The sequence below is a fragment of the Pteronotus mesoamericanus genome, unplaced genomic scaffold (assembly GCF_021234165.1).
Source record: "Pteronotus mesoamericanus isolate MK-2021 breed Mesoamerican mustached bat unplaced genomic scaffold, CSHL_Meso_final contig_657, whole genome shotgun sequence".
NCBI classification, from domain to species: Eukaryota; Metazoa; Chordata; class Mammalia; order Chiroptera; family Mormoopidae; genus Pteronotus; species Pteronotus mesoamericanus.
Window position 1 is genome coordinate 16158767 of NW_026555229.1, and position 13354 is coordinate 16172120.

Sequence of the window (13354 nt, forward strand, 5' to 3'; positions counted from 1 at the left end):
TGTTGAAATGTGGCTCAATTAATTTATTTAACCCATATTTATTAATTGAAGATTTAAGCATAAATAATTGATTCTCTAATGAAAGAAACCGGATCCACTTATTATTACCTTTATTGATCGGATTAGCCTGTCCTCTCGTTTCTCTCTCTTTCGGAGCCTGTTTACTTAGTTTAAAAATGGTAGTAATAATGTTTGCTCGTTTCAAAACCTATCTATGTAGAACAACCGATAAAAGCATCGAAAAGAAACTAGAATTAAATAATGGTCCCATATCCATAATGGAAAAAGTTTGTGGGTCTCTCCGTGGTCACTGACAGCCCCGTATTATCAAGCTGTTGATTGGCACATGGTTCTTAATGCTTGCTTTCTACCAGCTGCCAGAATAGGAAGTGAAAATTGTAAGTTGCTTACAAGCTATGAATGTGCATTAGAGTAGCTTAAAAGCACTATTTCTTCACGGTAATAGAAAATTTTAAAATGTGTTTGCTTCTGACTATGATTTATTCATCTTTCTGGTCTGAAATACAAAGTTTAGGCAATCCTGTTTTTATTCAGCACTGTATTTAGAAAAATGTATGAGTGCCATCTGCTGGGTTTCTCTGGTACCACCATCTCTGGAACAAGATGATCAAATGGGAAGTTTGGGAATGACAAGCTATTATAAAACACTGACCCACCTCTCCCTCCCTGCCTTCCTCTCCCCTCCGTCTCTCCTTCCCTCCCTCCCTCTCTCCCTCCCTCCCTTCCCTCCTGCCTTCCTTACCTTCCAATTTATGTAGGTATAAATTTTAAATCTCTCTCTTTCAATTGTCCATATATAACTTTCAAATATGTATTTTACACTAATTTGTAAATTAGTATCATGTACTATAGAAAAAATACAAAGTTTAAAGGACATAAAAGTGAAATTCTAGTAATATTACAATACTAGTTCTACTTTTGCTATTCTTAAAAGAGCCCAATGGGTTTAATCAATTCATATTCTTTATTTTTAAATTAGAAATATAAATAACAGGTTTTTTCACTAATAGTACATGAAGAGTTGGTATTAATTCAAGTAGTTGATTATTTATATAATTTCTGGGTGTGGTAACCTTGATTATTTAGTGTTTGTTTTTAGTCTTATAAGATTCATTTATGAATTGTTGATCTGTCAAATAAAATGAAGTCATTCTACTTAGGATGCTTAGTAATTGACCTGCCAACCAGCATTACCACCAGGTATGTGTTTCCATTAAAGCTTTATTTAAAAATTGTTCTATCTTCTTCTTTAAAATCTATAGAATCTACGTTGTTTATGTTGTATCATGAGTTCTGTGGTTGAAGTATTTTCCAGCATAATTCCATTGATGGAGGGAAATTGGGGTGAATCTTTCTTGACTCTAAGAATGTTCTAAGAGTTGAATATTTGACAGTACTTCATGTGTCCAGTCAGCAAATCTAGCTTTTTTTCCTGCCTTCAAAGTATATGCAGAATCTGGAGCTTCTCACCATGGCATGGCCACCACCCTAATGTAGGACCCCCCTGACACTTCCTGACTTTCTTTCTGCTCTATTGGTCTCTTAGCACTTAGCTCATATATTGTAGTTATTTATACACACTGTTATATCCACTGTCTACCTTTCAGACTAGAATGTAACCTTTGTGAAGACAGGGATTTTTGTCTCCTGTTCACTGCTATCTCCCCAGTGCCCAGAGCAATCCCTGACACATAGTACAGACTCAGACAGCTTACTTATTAAATGAATGGGTTTGCTTTGAGTGATTTTCCTCTTTCTCAAATAAAATATTTTATAAATTATACTAGTAGTGACATATTCTTGGTACCCCTGTCAACTCTAAATTATGATGTCCAAGTAACTGTAATCTTTTTATTATATATGTGTTCAATTTGACCATATCACTACATTTTAAGGAAAAAATGAGCACCTACTAAACGGAATATCATGAAAGCTGTAGTATAGGGCCAGGGGCGACTAAGGCATGGCCTTTGTACTTGGGGAACATAGACGTCCCCCTTTCTGGGGGTTGTTAAGGGGTTGTTGTGAGATGGCAAAACTCACAACAGGCGGAGAGCTGCTAGATTTATTCTTCAGTGAAATAAGAGGTGTGCTTAGTTTTGTTGCATTTTGCTTTATTTTTCTAAAGGCTATCTGTTAAACTCAGTGGTGATTCTTGAGTTCTGGGTCTGTTCTGATCCATGAACCCTTGACTTGTGTGCGTGGTGTTTGAGAGTCTGAATTCAGAATCCCACCCTTGATGTCTCATGCTAAGCACTTTACACAAATCATCTCTAACCGTCACCACTCTCCTGAACGATGGGAACATTGATTATTGTTTCACAGCCAAGGAAGCAGAGGCCGCAATGCTAAGCCTGTTACCAAGATAATGCAGCACTGGCCCCAAATCGGATTGGAACCCTGACTACCTGACTTCCATGCTCACTGATGTTTCCCAAGTCAGAATACCTAGGGGCTGGTTTGCCTGGGCTTAGAAATGTGGCTCTTCGCAGAGGCAGAGAGCAGTTGACTAGGCACCAGGGATGGATGTGTAAACGGACTCTTCCCTAATGGAGGCCACCGTTGCCTCCTTCCCAACAAGTGAAGAGGTAACTGGGATAGGAATATTCATCCCCTTCCGATACTGCAGTGCTCCTTCCTCTGCCGTGTGTCTCCTGGTACCATCAGGCAGATTAACTATGCCCCTGTGCCCCGCAGGACTTTTTCTGAGTGTGCATCATATTATTAGCCAGCAGTGGTGTGGTTATCATTCTCCTCTGGATTGTGAACTAGAGGAGGACAAGAGCTGCATTCATTTATCTTTGCATTTCGAATACCAAAGTGACTTGCATATAGAAAATAATGTGTGTGGGAGATTCAGGCATGTGACTAACTCGTACTTCACATACTTAATGGGTTGACCAGGTTTTATAGACTGACCTAGGACCTAATCATTTTAAGATTGTCGGTGAAAAAAGATGTATGCTAATAAGATTTAAGTAACCTAATTGACATTCACTTTTAAACACTAGGAGCCTAACTTTGCTTCTTTCTCATCTTCTTATTTTGAATTGAATATCAATCCCCCCTAAAAAACCCCTTAAATTTGCATTCAGCACAACCAATCGCCACTTGCCACTTACAGTGGCACCCTGGTAGCGTTAAAGGGGAGGGTGGGGATACTCACTAGTATGGGAGCATTCTTGAAGGAATGGAGGAAGCATCTTGAAAGAACAGCTGATGACAGACGGCCAGAATTAAAGAACTAATGTATGCGTACAGACTCAGGGAAGAACTTAGTTGAACTTCATTCTGCATGTGTAGAAAGGAGCAGATGTGGCCAAACTACAAAAGTATTTTGTCAGGGATGACGACGTGCTAAATGGGCAATGTGTACATGTTTAATTCAGCTCTATTATTTGTTTTCATAAAACCTCATTAATTCACTTTAACTGGGAATATACCTATTGGAAAATGGAATCAGTTTTGTTCTAACAAAAAGATGTGATTTCTTTTTTTTTTTTTTAGCTTGGCACTGTAAGTTAAATAAGCATCTCTTGGCTTATTTTAGAGAGTAAGATAAGACTAACTAGTTTGCATGCCCTGGCTAGTCAATTGTATTAATTTCCTATTGGTGCTGTGACAAATTACGACAAACTTGTGGCTTAAAACAACACCTATTTGTTATCTCACGGTTCTGGATGACAGAACCCCAACGTGGGCCTCACTGGACTGAGGGCAGGGTGTAGTCAGGAATGCATTTCTTCTGGAAGCTCAACTGATTAGCAGGATTGCATTAGTTTTCTTAGCAAGTCTTTTTAAAGGGAGTGAAAGTTTTACTCTTAGTTAACAACATTGTACTTTTTATGGTTCTGAGGCCCATTACCTGGCCTACAATAAAGTATTGTAAACACGTAAAGCAGTCGACTGATTTTTGTTTCCCTCCCAGGAAACAGTCCTGTAGTCCTGCAACAAAACCTTTCCCGGGCAGTTTTAAGTTAGCATGTCTCTCCCCGCTCCATCTCCCCTTCCTAATTGCCAAGCAAGATCTCTGCTTTTCCTTTCTGAGCCCTTTCCAAACACAGTTTTATAATTTTTTTCTCTTATTTTTTCCCCTCTTACCTTTTGTCCACATTTACTTATCTATTTTACTGAATTACTTCCATTCTTGAGTAGTTAAGTAAAGCTGTGTTCATTTTGTTGTTCACATTTTAGAACCAGCTAACTTTCTCTCTTCTGGCAAAAATCTTCACTTGGAAATCTCCCTACAAATCGAATTCCTCAGAGTGACCTATATAAATGGAAGGAAAAAATTTACCCTCAAAGTATCCTTTGGGGAAACCACTCTGTTGAGTCAAGTGTTTAGAATCTGTTTTTATTTAAAAAGAGAGAAGATATTGCAATGTAATGTTAAATAACAAGATCTGTGTATCTCTAAAGGTTGATTTCCTTGGTAGAAATCTGTCTAGTGACTTACCATATGTATCTATAATAATCTTGAATGAACTTGTTCTTGAGCATTATTCACAGAGCTATTAAATCTAAAAGTCTTTAATTTCATGAGCATTTTTTGTGGTTTTTCTCTGGAAGGTGCTCTATGGGTCATGCACACAATAAGATACTGTCCACATCTGTTTAAAAAAACCCAAAAAGCAAGTATGCTGTGTTGCATTACTAAATCAGCTTGGGTTTTGTGTTCAAAATAAATATGTTTATTTGCTTTTAAGTCACCTTATTGCAAAATGGTTATGAGGTGGCTTTAGAATAAGGCAGACCTGCGATCCTATTTTAGTTCTGCCCTTCCTGTGTGGCCTTGAGCTATTTACTTGACTTTTCTGGCTTTCAGTTTCTTAATTGGTAATTAAAGCATAAAATAATGCCCATTTAGTTAGGTTGCTGTAAAGATTCCATGAAACAGAGTGTATAAAGGAAATAGCATGACATTGGGTATATCCTCAATGAATCATAGTCATTTTAATTTTTGTCTGGCAGAAGGCAGTATGGAATAGTTGGAGTATCTTGGCACAGTATTAACATATTTAGCATTGCTCTTTATGCACAAAGATGAACTTTCTGGTTCATATACTTCATTTCTTGCATTGAGTCACCAGAATTTCATATGTGTAGCTTATATCTCAGACTCATGACACACTTGATTTGCCCCTACAGAACCCTCAGAACACTTGGAAATTGGCAGTGCTAGGTACCTCTGGAAGGGGAGGATAAGGCACTGAAAACAAAGGGAATATGTTTAAGAAATACTAAGATCCTTAGATCCTATTCCCCAGTCCAGCCGGGGGAACAGTCCCTCCCCAACCCTAGCAGAAGATTTTAAGTTTATTTTCTAGAGAATATAAAGTAGGGGGTCTCTGGACAGAAGGTGCCAGACACTGTTGAAGATAGAATATAATTACTGAAAACAAAGGAATTAAGAAAAGTTGACCCTCTCAATGTTACAAACCCAACCCTTTCCTCTAACTCAGGTCTCATTTGGCCAAATTTATAACCTCCAGGCCAGCCACTGTTGTCAAAGTAGGGTCCCAGGACTCGCAGTGTCAGCATCATCTCAAAACTTGTTAGAAATGCAAATTTTGGGGCCCTATCCCAGACCTAAGGAATCACAAACTCGGGGGGTGGGGCCCAGCAATCTGCGTTGCGATTCTGATGCACACTCAAGTTTCAGAACCACCTTCTTCCAAGCAAAGGACTGTACTCTCCTTCTCTAAGAAATTTCACAAGCTCAGAAGAAAAGACTTAAGGAAAGAAAACTTTCAATGAGACAATCCAGCCAGACAGTCCCTAGAATGAAGCCCATAGGCTGACAAGCTCTACCCATGTGTCCAGAGCTTTCAATTAATCTTTAACAGACTCACACTGAAGCAGAAGCAGCCAATATTCACAAGGCTGCCTTTAAGATAAAGAGGACCTATTTAAACAGAGAGGAAAAAACAACTTGGAAGAAAGAGATTACTCAGGGAGATGAAGTATTTTAAAAATTCATTGATATGGTTGGAGAGAAAAGAGAATATATTGTCATTATAAGATGCAAATAGATGAAATTGAAAATGTTAGCAAAACTTTTTAAAAAATAAAAGATTTAAAAGGTAAGTTTAAGAAAGCCCCCAGGAAATAGAACAAGAAGACAAAGTGAGGAAAAATGAGAATGGTAAGATTAGAGAATCAGCTCATTTTGTTCAACATCTGAATAATAAGAGTTTAGAAGGAGCAGGAAAAAAAAAAAAGAAACAGAGAAGAGAGAAACCAGTTCCAATGAGAGCCTCCAGAGAGGTGTTTCCAAGAAGACGAAAGTGCTAGAATACCTGATATGGTGGGATTATTGAGAGAAATTTTAAACAATTGAGATAGAGTTTTGGTGTAACTCAATGATAAGTACATAGAAAACTAAGCAAATTAAAAAAAAAACGAACACAAGAATATCGCTAACTCCAGAGAAAACAAAAAGTTGTGCAAGGAAAGAAAAGCAATATGACTCATAATACTAGACAGCTGAGCTGTGAATGTTTTCCTAATAGTATTTGTGTAAACACTTAATATCGCTCTAACTAAAAGACGACCGTATGTTGGAAGGACGGGGCAGGGAGCTGCCTATCGGCGATGGTGGCAGACGTTTCACGGGCAAGAAGGCTAAACTTGTGTTTTCTACAGTGGGAAGTCAGTAGATAGTGCCAAAACGGACAAAAATAAGTAGCAGCATGAGCATGGTATTTAGTGACATGCAAAAAATTCAAAATTAAACAGCCAAAGGGGTTAAAATTATTTTCTGGGAGTAGGGGTGATGGGAAGAAAAGGGGAGCAGGGAAAGGAGTTTGTAGAACTACATTCTGGAAAGTTTGCTTTGTTTCTTGCCCATAACTCTAAACATGACATGCAAAGCAGGTCCTTATTTTAATATAAATCATAAACCCAGTGGTGTGCTAGGAAACCAGAGGCGGGGTGGGGGGGCTGGGCGGGGGGGGGAAGCTGATTTATAATGTGCTGTAAAGACTTCTACCATGGCCAATTTCAAGCTAACAAAGGTTTGACAGCTGGCTTACAAAGTTCCTAAAATTTAACAATCAGTTCTTGCAAGGCAGTGTAAATCAGTTTGTAATGACTTCAATAGAATTACATTTTTTAAGTAAAAAAGTTCTCTCTGGCTTGCATGAAAAGCTCAATAATGCTATGTGAAACATGGTTCTATTTTTTTTTTTTGCTGTTTTTTTAAAACAAATTGATTTTTGAGATGTAATTTACATATAATAAGATCACAGATTTGAAGTGTGAAGTTTGATGAGTTCTGACAGCCACGTACCCACCACCCAAACCAAAGGATGGAGCGATTTCATCACTCCAGAAAGTCCCCCACGTCACCTTGAAGTCACTCCCAGCTGCCACCCCTGCCTCAGTAACCACTGCTCTGATCGTTTTCACTGCCGATTAGTTTTGCCTGTACTTGAACTTCATATAAGTGAATTATACAGTACGTACTCATTTGAATCTGGCTTCACACACTGTCTGTGGGATTCACCTGTGTTGTTGCGTGTACCCGTGGTGCGTTCATTCAGTGTACCAAGTACTGTATTGTATGTATACACCTCAGTGTTTGTAATGTTGTCCTGGCCCTTGGGGACGGTGCACGGTAATGAATTTGGATTACAACATCTTCCTTTAAAGAATGTTTTGCTTTGTCCTGACAGGCAGTTAGGTTACTGGGGAACTCGTTTGATGCTGTTACTTTTGGTTTTATTATTTCTTTGGGCGGTTCTATTTTCATCCTAAACTTAGTCTTGGGGCGGGGCCCTTACTGGAGGATGTGGTTTCTATACTAAGGCCTGACCTGAACCCCGCCCCCAGCCCTCATCCCCCTCCCCACTCCCACTGAGGCCCCTTTGTCCCCGCCCCGCCACCGGCTCAGGTGGCGGCCCCTTCTCCAGCACCCTGCCTCACGAATTCCAGCTGCTGCAGCTGCCTGGAACCAGGAAGACCACCTATCGGACCTGTCTCCTGGGGCTCACCTCTCCGCATCAGAAGCAGAATTGCCCCAGGGTCACCTCCTCTGGGTCCTGTCTCAGAGATCCTGATCCTGCCCTGTCCTCAGTGCCTGAAGTGTCCTCAGTCGTCTCATGGAGCCGGCTGAGCTCTTATTTTTTCATTGTTTTCAGTGGGAGAGCAACCCAGTGCCCATGACTCTCTTGTGGCTGAAAGTGGAAGTGTATAGAAGGATTTGACTCTTTTAGCTTTAACTTGGATAAAACTAAAAACGGAAGAGAGAAACCCCAGCATTTCTCCCTTTTTATTGCCTCTTTTGAGAAGAAACTTTAAATGGAAACTGAGCTCCTGTAGGGAGAGGTGGTGCTTTTTCCATTTTTGTATTTCAGGGTCAGGCTCCGGCCTAGCACTGTCAGCTGTTAATGAGTATAAGTGAATGAATGGGCAAGTGACTGAATGAGTAAATAGGCCGAAAACTTTGAAAAATATTAAAGCATGATATGTAACTTCTTTCTTCTTCCTTCCCCTACTCTGCACGATGAATGGAGATAAGGAGAAATGAAGGCTAGTTAGCTGAGGGCTGGGTGTAACTGGTGACAGACGATGAGGAGGCCAGTGTAAGGGTCACTTAACCTGTAGGAACAAGGAATGAAGGCATCGTGTTCCTCGCAGTATGGGAGGATCAAACCAAAGTCTTTGCTAACACAGCAGTAGCCAGCAGTGGCTCTGGAGTCTTGGCCTGTGTTTGGCCTCTGTGGCAACCAAAAAGTTGCCTGTTAGTCAAGAGAGGTGAGTGTGTCCAATAAATCCCCTTGGAGGATGATACCATCAACGTAAGCTCATACCTGGAGAGAGGTGGATGCGGTGAAGGTCTTGCCTGCAGGGACTGCGTGCGATGGCAAAGCTGCGGAGGTGCCCTTGGGTAGCCCGGAAAAGGTGACGGGTCCCGTTGGAGGTGAAGGCAAACTGCAGCTGAGAGGCTGCTGAACTAGGCACTGAACAGAATGTGTGAGCCAAATCTATAAGAGCAAAATATGTATCGTCATTGACTGGATGGGGCCAGTAACTTTCATAACACTGGATATTGGGGATGGGGCCATGATGAACGGGCATAGAGCATTCAGGTTGTAGTAATTCACAAGGGGCCTCCTCTTCTTTTTTCCCTGGCAAAATCTGAAAAGTAAGCAAAATTGGACTGTTAAGTGGAGAAGCAATGGAGATGATCAACCCTTTATTAGTTAGGTTTTATATAATAAGTTTTTATCCTGGAAGGCTCTGCTTTATTTTAACGTTGGGCCCTATGAACTATTTCACTGCGAGTCCATGAGGTCTCATTTCTCAGCCAGTTTATGAGTCCCAAAAATTTATTTCAATTTTCATTTGTTATTCACTGTGTTAGAGCAACTGTACCCAATATGGGATATTTTAGGCCAATGGGTACTATGACAAGGAGAAATTCAGGCAAGGATACAGTAAAAATGAGGCATAGTTATTTCTCCTTTATATTAAGTTACCTTCTTAAGATAATAGGGGGCATGATATTTACATTTAGTGGGATCTCATGTGTAATTAAAATTTGAGCACTGCCCTGACCAGTGTGGCTCGGTTGGTTGGTCGTCGTCCCACAAAGCGAAAGGTCGTGGGTTTGGTTCCTGGTCAGGGCACATGCCTGGGCTGTAGGATTGGTCCCCAGTAGGAGTGCGTAGAAGAGGCACCTGATTGAAGTTTCCCTCTCACATTGATGTTTCTCTCCCCCTCTTTCTCCCTTCCCCTCTCGAAAAGTAAATAAATAAAATCTTTTTAAAAAATCAAGTAAAATTTGAGCACCAATATTAATTAAGTCTATGAATCTTTGTCAATTAATGCATTTTAGCAAATGTTAAAGTTAATTTAGGACCTAGGTTGTAGAGGTACAAAAGCCAATTGGTTCTCTTTTTATATTTTTGTTATATAAATTCTTTAGAATTTTTAATTAAATAAAAGGAAAGCTGTGCTGGAAATAAGATTAAGACAGAATTATGTTTGAGTTATGTAAAGTAACAGAAATGATGTTTTGTGTGTAGAGAAAAGTTGCAACATCAAAATTACACAAGTAGAAAAGACCTATTTGAATAGATGTGTAATTTGATAACGCAGGTATGGCAGTGAAACCAGGCGCTTGTGAGGAGGCAGTGCTCTCATCGTCACGCCTGCTGTTTGAATAGGGCACCGGTTACACAGATCTATTGGTTATAAATTAAGAATAGGAATTGTTTCCTGGTGCTTATCAAGAACAATGACATCATAATGGTTAGTTTATGGATTGATTCTAACAGCCTAATATAGATATGACAAATGAGTTGTGTAATGTTGCCTTGAATCCTCTTGTTCAGAACAGGAACAAAATATATAGCCTTCTTTGAACAACACTGGACAAATCATTCTTTTATAATGTACCATGATTTCTTGCATATGACAATTTGAGAGATGAAGGAGGAACCTTTAGATAGGTGCCTTAGGAGGCATCAAAAACCATACATCTGCGGGCTGCCGAGAGCAGGAATATATATATCGTCACCTTCATTTTTAAGAAAGGTTAAATTGTGTTGTCTGAACTTAATTTCCTGCATTACTTATGCTGTTTGTTCCTTCAGCATAGAACCTTGTCTCATGTTTTCTGCCTGCTAACTTTGTATACACTTTAATCGGTGTTCGTTGAGCACTGAATTAGCTGGGACACTTTTACTTGCAAATTCCAGGTATCCAACTCAAATTAGCTTAAGAAAATGAAAAAGTGTGGTGTCTCGCTTAACTAGAAAGTCCCAGAGTGCATCTTGACCTTAGCACAGCTGAATCCAAGGGCGTCAGCGAGGCCATTTAGACCAGCCTCTATCTCCACGCCGTGTCCATTTTCACACTTCCAGCTTCATCTTCCGGGGAACTCGGCCCATGTGGTGTGGTGGCAGAGGTGGCTACTGGCAGCTTCAGGCTTTCGTTACCAGTGTGACCATCCCCCTGGAAACAGAGTGCCTTTCTCCGCCAGGTCTAGCAAGTGTCTGAACCGGCTTTCACCAGCCTGACATGGGATTGGTGCCTCTGCCCGAACCTCTCTCTATTATTCTCATTGGCCAGGCCAGGCTGAGGGGCGGGATCTGTGTAGGCAAATTCATGCACTAGGAAAGGGAAAGCTTATTTCTCCAAAAGAAAGTGGAGGGGATGTTACCAGGAGAAGGAGGAATGAATACTGTGCATTACCAGCAACAGCACTTACTATATTCCAAGCCCTGTGAATGTGTACTTACTCTTCAAGCTTGGATTCAGCTGTCATTTTTTTTCTATAAAGTCTCTCTGAGCCCTTCTCAATATAGGCAAAATTAGTCAGTCCCTTAATTCTTTTTTAACTTTTACATATACTTATTCTATAACATTATTTGGGCTCAATTATAATCAATCTTTTTGCCTTTCCGTTTCCTCTATGCTCTTTAAGGGCAGAGACTATTTTATTTTTGCTTGACTCCTGTTTATTGATTTAGTTAACAAATACCTATTGAATAGCTACTCTACGAGGTCTGTCCAGAAAAAGTCCAGCCATTGTTAATATAATGAGAACAGTTTGCACCACATGGATATAACCTGGTGAACAAAACAAAAGAACAAAATAGAACCAGAGGCATGGAAACAAGGAACAAACTGACAGCAACCAGAGGGGAGGGAGCAGGGGATAAGAGGGGAAAAACGGGGAAGGGTCTAGTCAAGGAACAGGTATTAATGACCTATGGACATGGACAACAGGGTGGGGATTGACTGTGGGAGCGGGAGTGGGTGGGGCAGGGGAGAGTAATGGGGGAAATTGGGACAACTGTAATATAAAAACAATTACAAAAAAGGAAAAAGAAAACCCTGGCAGCCAAGGAGAGTGGACTGCAATGTGCATGCGTGAACAATGATGACTTCACTGTACTAGTCAGTGGGGGTGGTAGACGCCATTGAGTGTGTATTCTGTGGCCATCACGTTCAAAATGACTAAGCATGTAGAGCAACAAATCTGCACCAAATTTTGTGTTAAGCTTGAACATTCCTTGCGGAAACTATTCATATGATTCAGAAGGCCACAGCTATGGGCAACTGGTGATTGGCAGCTTCATCACAACGATGCACCCACTTGTGCATGATGTCTCATGCAGTGTTTTTTGGTAAAACAGCACATCACCCAGGTGGCCCAGCCGCCCTACAGCCCATATTTGGTGCCCTGTGACTTAGGCTTTTCCCAAAACTAAAATCACCTTTGAAAGGAAGAGACTGCAAACTGTGGATGAGATTCAGGGACATACAGCGGGCCAGCTGATGGTGATTGGGAGAACTGTGTGAGGTCTCAAGTTTCCTACTTTGATGGGGACTGAGGTGTCATTGTCCTATGTGCAGTGTTTCTTGTATCTTATATCTTCTGTAAATGTCTCTGCTTTTCACATTACAAGGCCGGATACTTTATGGACAGACTTTGTATACCAGACATAGTACTAATGCTAGAAAGGTGGTGGAATTCAATGTACACATTGTCCCTACACTAACAAACCTTATTTTTAACGGGAAAGCTAAATTAACAAAGAAGGAATTGCAAAGTATGTGCTGAATTTTATGATACAGATTTTCAGGGTCCTGTAAGAACAGATAAGGAGACAATAAGTTAGCGTGACGCAAGGTGGAGTAGAAGTGAGAGGTGACTGTCTCAGGCAGAGGGAAGGGCCTGTTGGAAACCCCTGAGTAAGAGATGATACCATGAGTATTCAAGGAACTGAGTCTCATGTAGTGTAGAAACAGTAGACATCGGCCAGATTGCAAATGCATGGAAGTTGTTTCAGCTGTTCAGATTTTACCTTAAGGACAATGAACAAAGGGTTTCAATAAGGGGAAGAATGTGACCATATTTATTACAGTAAATCATCCTTTCCCACTACAGCATGAGAAGGGAATTGAAGAGGAACAAGACTAGAGGCTAATGTAGTAGGAGGAGGTAAATATTGATAGTGGCTAATATTCACCCAATTTTCTACTTTTCCCAGAGGCTGAACAATCTCACTGACAGAAAATTGGTTAGGGTTTAATTAATCTGGGCCAAGGGAAAGTGCCAAAGGACTCACTAGTAGAGCATACAGGAGTATTTAGAGCCTCACTTGATATGCCTTATTTGCAAGTGTAGTTAGCTATCAGATCTCACACTGTCTTTTGATTCCTCATGGGAATTCTACCACTTTTTTAAAAATCTACATTCACATGGAACCTATGATTCTCTTTTGAAAGTGCTCATCTTATCTTATCAAACAACACCTGCAGAAACTGTTTGTACCATTGAGGCCTGTTGGATCAAGCCAAGCAAGATAGTCCATGA